Source organism: Nycticebus coucang, chromosome 11 (genome assembly GCF_027406575.1).
Source record: "Nycticebus coucang isolate mNycCou1 chromosome 11, mNycCou1.pri, whole genome shotgun sequence".
Classification (NCBI taxonomy): Eukaryota; Metazoa; Chordata; class Mammalia; order Primates; family Lorisidae; genus Nycticebus; species Nycticebus coucang.
The window spans coordinates 32196444-32202682 of record NC_069790.1 but is presented as its reverse complement, the minus strand read 5'-3'; the positions used below and the strand labels follow the sequence as shown (position 1 = coordinate 32202682).

The 6239-nt window shown below is 42.3% G+C and overlaps 1 pseudogene; it reads left to right on the top strand.

The window, feature by feature from the left end:
- The first annotated feature begins 465 nt into the window (after positions 1-465).
- LOC128598832 (40S ribosomal protein S3a-like) lies at positions 466-1259 on the top strand (annotated as a pseudogene).
- Positions 1260-6239: the final 4980 nt, after the last annotated feature.

Sequence of the window (6239 nt, the reverse complement as noted above, 5' to 3'; positions counted from 1 at the left end):
AAGCAGTTGGCATAATGCCTTGGATAAAATAAGTCCTGAGAAGATGTTTACTGTTACTTATGTTGTTGCTGTTTTTTTAAAAGTTACCTACTTTTTCCCTCAAGAAGTTCACGAAGGGCCCAAATGTGTTAACAGGAGTTGTCAGAAGGCAGGTGGTGATTTCCTGCCAAGGAGTAAGTCACCCATTCCTCTTTCTCCATGCCAGAGGAGGAGAGGCTGGGGAAAGACTGCTTTTCCTTCTGTGCACGGCTTGCCTCAGTTTCCATGTGGGGAGCTTTGTTAGGCTGGGGATTTGGGAGGTGGGCTCTGCACAGTGACACAGCATCGTCCTAGTGGCAGCAGGTGCCCAGGGCCTGGGGAACAGGAAGCAGCACGCACTCCTCCCAGCAAAAGTGCGGCGCTAAGCATGCTGGTGGCCAATTTAAAACTACGGGAGTGCCCCTTTTTGGCTTGCTGAGCGCCGTCATGGCGGTTGGCAAGAATAAGCACCTTATGAAAGGCAGCTAAAAGGGAGCCAAGAAAAAAGTGGTTGATCCATTTTCTAAGAAAGATTGGTATGATGTGAAGCCACCTGCTATGTTCAATATAAGAAATATTGGGAAAACACTAGTCACCAGGACTCAAGGAACCAAAATTGCATCTGATGGCCTCAAAGGTTGTGTGTTTGAAGTGAGTCTTGCTGATTTGCAGAATGATGAAGTTGGATTTAGAAAATTCAAGCTGCTTACTGAAGATGTTCAGGGCAAAAACTGCCTGACTAACTTCCATGGCATGGATCTTACCCGCGACAAAATGTGTTCTATGGTTAAAAAATGGCAGACTATGATTGGAACTCATGTTGATGTTAGGACTAACGATGGTTATTTGCTTCATCTGTTCTGTGTTGGTTTTACTAAAAAACGCAACAATCAGATACGGAAGACCTCTTACGCCAGCACCAGCAGGTTCGCCAAACCCGGAAGAAAATGATGGAAATCATGACCAGAGAGGTGCAGACCAATGACTTAAAAGAAGTTGTCAATAAATTGATTCCAGATACCATTGGAAAAGACATAGAAAAAGCATGCCAATCTATTTATCCTCTCCATGATGTCTTCATTAGAAAAGTAAAAATGCTGAAGAAATCCACGTTTGAATTGGGAAAACTCATGGAGCTTCACCGTGAAGGCAGTAGCTCTGGAAAAGCTACTGGGGACGAGACAGGTGCTGAAGTTGAACGAGCTGATGGATATGAACCACCAGTCCAAGAATCAGTCTAAAATTCAGGCTTTTAATAATGCCAAATAAAGAATCCTATTTGTGAAAAACAACAACAACAACAACAAAAACCAAACAAAGAAAAAAAAAAACTATGGGAGTGCCGGACGGAGACCAGTGGGGTCCAACCTTTTCTGTCAGGGTTCAAGGTTACAAATCATCCCCACTGAGTACTCTCATTTTTCTGGTCTTTCCATAGCATTATTTGGATGCTGGCGTCGGGAGGCAGGACAGCTGCTTAACACCGAGGAGCGAATCTTAGCAGCTAAGCAGTCCCCAGCCGCCCAGCCCTCGCTTTGCCCGCCGCGGCTCCCGGGGCCTCCGCCCGCAGTCGGCGGCGGAACCGGGGCAGGCGGCCGAGACCGGCGATCCATTTGCATTCCCTGGCAGTCATTTTTATATGCGGAGGTAATGAAGTTGTCAGCAGCGCCCGGAGTGTGGCAGAGCCTGATATTTAAATCGACCTGCCGGTTTCGCCTCCCTCCTGCCGCCCCCGCCCGGCCCGCGTCCCGGGATGTGCGCGCCGCCCCGCGCACTGCTCTGCCTCGCGCCCCGCGCCGCCCTTCTCCAGCTCTCCCGGCTTCTTTGTCTGCGTCTCCCTTGACCCTCCTCTCTCCTCCTTTGTGTCTCGGGCAAGACAGCCTCAGTAACCAGCGACCCCGCCAGGGCCGACTGCCGGTGACCCCACGACCGCGAAGTGCACCGCCCGTTGCCCTGCTGGCGGCACATTTGGGGAAAGAATTAGTGGCCGCAGCGAGGCTGCCACCCTCACACTCAGCCAACGCCAAGGCCGCCCTCCTCCTTCTTCCGCGTCAGTCCCTTACTCCCCACTGCTTCTCGATCTCTAAGAAAGGCGACCTAATACTGGCTTTACGGTTTCGGGCCTGTACTAGTTTTCTTCCCTCTTTCTGCGTATTTGTGGTCATTTTTATCATTGCAGAACAAAACAAAAACAGCCATGCACTCAAGGCTGCTAGGAAAAGGCTGTTCCACAGTTACAGCACAGGTAAGGAAATGAGGTGGAAAGAGACGCCGGCCTGCCTGGAGACAGGTAGTTGGAGGAACCGGGACCATTTGAGCTCCTGGGATTCCTTTTCCTAGGCCTTTGTAGCTGTGCTGCCCACTGGGGCAGCCACTGAGGTCACGAGGCTACTGAGCACTTGAAATGTGGCTAATTCAGATCAAGATGTTCTCTTAGTGCAAAATACACGCCGCATTGTAAAGAAGACTCAGTATGAAACAAAGAATACACACTGTCTCATTAATGATTTTAACGTATTGATTGGCTATTACAATGGTAATAGTTCAGGAGTGAAAAAAATATAGTATTACAATCAATTAAATTTGTTTCTTTTTACTTAAACAATGTGGCCACAAAGAACATTTAAAACCATATATGTGGCTGGTGTTATATTTCTGTTAGCAATAGTCTAAACCAGTGATTTTCAACCAGTGTGCAGTGAAACCTTACATGTGCCGAGAAAATTTTTAAAGATCATTAATTAAATTATTTTGGAAAGAAGTTCAAAGCACAGTAAGATATATTATTATTATTATTTACTCTTTTTTGATCAACATAGGTTCAAGTGTGCCATGAGATAAAAAAAGGTTGAAAAACACTGGTCTAGAGGCTTATGGCCCAGAGCTTTCCTCTAACCCTTCCCTCTTTACACCGCAGATGCTTTGGAACAGGGGAGGGAGGGGGAAGGTCCTTGGATCTTAGGCATAAAATACCAGGAAAATAATTTGAAAGTATTTTGGGTTATATTTAACCCCCCCACACACTGCGTAGAAGCAGCAGCTTAGATTGCAAGCTGCTCTTTTTGCCTTTGTTCACTGTAAAGGAAACTCACGCTCTCCCACAGCTGGGCCATAATGCCATGGACCATCCGTCGGGGTGTGGAGGTGGGCCTCTAGGAGCGTTTTGTGCCTTTTAGGAGTTATTTGTTGCATACTAAACTTGCTGACATGCCATTCAGGAAAGTGAATACTGTGTATGCACTGTAGCAACTATTTCATAAGGATTTTTGGTATACATTGTTCCTCAGCACGCACAGGCTGCGGAGTAAGGGCTCCCGGAGTATGAGTTGACATGACGCGCTGCAAATGATCCAGGCATGGGAGAGTCCCTCGGTGTGCATTGATTCCACACACGGCCACAGCTCCTTCAGGGCTTTTATGGCACAGCTTGCCAATGATCCGTGTGTTAAAGACTCCCAGAATACACATTGACACGATAGACTGGAATTGTTTTGGTCTATCGTGGTAATGATCCGGGGCTAATGATGGTGTCTTATGCACTTTCATTGAGATTGGAGTGCTTCTGGTCCTAATGGCAGGACCAGAACTGCCCCAGTTAAGTCCCACCGTCACTCCCAGAGAAGGGTGCGTGGGTTTTTGACCTCTTGCTTCAGGACACTGTGGCATCGCTAATGTTTGTTGATATTTTAACTGATGCAATTGTATTAGCATTTTTTTCTCCAGATGTCCTTTTTGTCATTCAATACCTGGATTGGGGATCCATGTACTGATGGTTTCATCTGGCTTATCATAGCTAAAGGCCTAGAAAAATTCATATTTAAAGCAAGAAAGTGGTTTGGGGAGCATAAGCTTGAGAGATGCATATGAGGTCGAGAGTTACATGGAATAAATAGTCTGTGTTCTGAGAAAACCTCGTCGGCTAGGCTGAAATAGATAAAACAAGAAGAAGGATTCTAACCTGGCCCAGTCAAGCTAAACAACAATGACAACTGCAATAAAAAATAGCGCCTGTAGTCCCAGCTACTTGCTAGGCTGAGGTAAGAGAACCGCTTAAGCCCAAGAGTTTGAGATTGCTGTGAGCTGTAATGCTACGGCACTCTATTTAGGGCGACATAGTGAGACTCTGTCTCAAAAACAAAACAAAACAAAAAAAGATGATAAGAAATTGGAAGACACTTAAAAAAATCATAAATGTAATATGTTCAATAGTAAAATATTGAACATACAAAAATTACAAAAAACAGTAATTTAAATACTGTAGAAGTGGATGAAATAAAAAACAAATTTTCCCTCTCCTTCCTTTCTTCTGTACCACCACTGTTACAGTCAACTTTATGGGGCTGTAATATGATTGTATTATTGATTGAAATTATTAATTGAAAAATACAAGACATTGAAGAGTAATGTTTGTAAAATTTGTGTAAAAAATAACAGATACAAAGTCATGTGCTGAATAAGAACATTTTGGTCAACAACAAACTGCATACATTTACACGATGTTGGTCCCAAAAGATTATTATGGAGATGAAAAATTCCGATTGCCTAGTGAGATTTTATCTGACTCCACACCATAACAAAATGCATTACTGTTATGTGATGATGCTGTTTAAACAAACCTACTATGCTGCCAGTCTGTAAAAGTATTGCACATACAATTGTGTACTATACATTATAGTTGACAATGATAATAAATGTTTATATATTTACTATACTTTTTTATTATTTTAAAGTGTATTACATGTGTACATATATGCACACAAATATATATAACATTTTACACAAATATATATAAAGTTAACTTTATATAACAACAACATTTCAGGTAGGTCCTTCAGGAGGTGTCCAGAAGAAGGCATTGTTATGATAGGAGATGACAGCTCCATGTGTATTATTGCCCTGAAGACCTTCCTGTGGGACAAGATGTGGGAATGGAAGACAGTGATATTGATGATCCTGACCCTGTGTAGGCCTAGGCTAAGGTGTGTGTTTGTATATTAGTTTGTAACAAAAATAATTTTTTTCTATGAGTCTCACTCAGTTGCCCTGGGTAGAGTATTGAGGCATCTTGGCTCACAGCAACTCAAACTCTTGGGCTTAAGTGATCCTCTTGCCTCAGCCTTCCAAGTAGCTGGGACTACAGGCACTCACCATGATACCAGGCTAGTTTTTCTGTTTAGTAGAGATGGGGTCTTGCTCTTGCTCAGGCTGGCCTCCAACTCCTGAGTTCAAGCCATCCTCCCACCTCGGCCTCCCAGAAGATTACAGGTTTGAGTCAACAAAAATTTTTAACAGTAAAAAAAAAAGAAAAAAGCTTGTAGAATAAGAAATAAAGAAAATGTTTTTGTATAATTGTACAATGGGTTTTGTATTAAGCTCAATGTTATAAAAGAGTAATCAAGTTAAAAAGTAAAAAGTTTACAGAGTAAAAAAATTATAGTAAGCTAAGGTTTATTTGTTATTAAAGATAGAAAACAATTTTAAAAATAAATTTAGTGTGGTCTCAGTGTACCGTGTTTATAAGGTATATGGCAGTGTACAGTAATATCCTAGGTCTTCACAATCACCCACTACTCATTCACTAACTCAGCCCAAGCAACTTCCAGTCCTGCAAGCTCTGTTCATGGTAAGTGCCCTATATAGGTGTACTGGGTTTTGTCTTTTAAGCTATATTTTTACTGTACTTTTTCTATGTTTGGCTATGTTTGTATTTATAAATACCATTCTGTTAAAGTTTTCTCCAGTATTCAGCATAGTAACATGCTGGACAGGTTTATAGCCTAAGAGCAATAGGCTATACTGTGTTGCCCAGGTAGGAAGTGGGATATATCACCTAGGTTTATGTTAATACATGCTATAACGTTCACACAATGATGAAATCTCCTAATGACGCATTTCTCAAAAAGTATCTCCATTGTTAAGTGACGCATGAGTGTATATTGAACATCCCTTCATAGCACATTTAGGTCTGTTGCATCCAAATGACTACATGGAATTCCAGGGTATGGATATAACAATTTTAAAATTTATGCTATTTCAATCATCACCGTAATGAGTATTTTTATGCATTTGCATTTGAGAATTTGTGCAAGTGTATTTATACTATAAATTTTTAGCAGTGGAAATTCTGGGACAAAGAGACATACATTTAAAATATATATATTGCCAAGAACCATCTTACTCTCCAGCTAACTGTATGTGTGCATATCTTCCCACTCCAGGCC